The sequence below is a fragment of the Trichechus manatus genome, unplaced genomic scaffold (genome assembly GCF_000243295.1).
Source record: "Trichechus manatus latirostris isolate Lorelei unplaced genomic scaffold, TriManLat1.0 scaffold00128, whole genome shotgun sequence".
In the NCBI taxonomy this organism is placed as follows: domain Eukaryota; kingdom Metazoa; phylum Chordata; class Mammalia; order Sirenia; family Trichechidae; genus Trichechus; species Trichechus manatus.
In genome coordinates, this window is record NW_004444064.1 from 3,691,339 (window position 1) to 3,692,467 (window position 1,129).

Below are 1,129 nucleotides of genomic sequence, written 5' to 3' on the forward strand. Positions count from 1 at the left end.
TCTAAGCATCACCTACCAAAGCTGAACGATGCATGGTTATGTCTCAGCATCTCACCATCAGGATGCCTGCACGTATCCACTGAAAAACACGCACAAGAACAGTCACAGCAGTTGTATTCAAAATTGCCAAACACTGGAAACCACCTAAATGCCCATCATACGTAGAATGACTAAATCCAGGATATGGGGGCAGGGATGGTTCACTGCTAGGACTCTCGCCTCCCCCAAGGCAGAACGTGGTTCAGTTCTCGGCCAGTGCACCTCATTCATGCGCAAGCCTCCGTCACTGGAGATTTGTGTGTTGCTATGATGCCGAACAGGTTTCAGCAGAGCTTCCAGACTAAGACAGACTAGAAGAAAGGCCTGGTCGTCTACTTCTGAACGTCGGCCAATGAAAACCCTGTGGATCACAACGGTCTGATCCTCAACTGATCACAGGGATGGGCATGGGGTTGCTGTGAGTCAGGAACCAACACGCTGGCAGCTAAGAACAACAACACGGTCAACAGCTGAATGATGTTGCTGTTGCCAGATGCCATCCAGTTGGCTCCAACTCACAGTGACCCTGTGTATAATGAAACGCTGCCCAGTCCCTCACCATCCTCACAATCATTGTAGCCACTGTGTCAATCCATCTCATTGAGGGTCTCCTTCATTTTCGCAGACCCTCCACTTTACCGAGCATAATGTCCTTCTCCAGAGATTGGTCCCTCCTGATGACATGTCCAAAGTAAGCAAGATGAAGTCTCGCCATCCTTACTTCTAAGGAGCGTTCTGGCTACACATCCTCTACAACTGACAGAATACTACGAAGTAATACGTATGAACTTACTGCAACTAAAGCCAAGGACACAGGTGAGTCTAACAAATGTGATCTTGAACAAGAGAGGGCAGACACAAAAACGCATCCTTTGACTCCATTTATGCAATGTTAAACAACAAACAGGCAAGCCTACACCACAGAGTTCCAGGCCACGGACTCAAGTGATAACTCTAACACACACCACGGCGGCCGGTCTGGGGGGCAGCGAGTCTTCTCTGGGGGGAGCGGGAAGAAGGCTCAGGGGCTGGCAGCGTTGTTTCCTGAGTCGGGTGGAAGTTACACAGAGGTTTGCTCCACAGAGGTTTG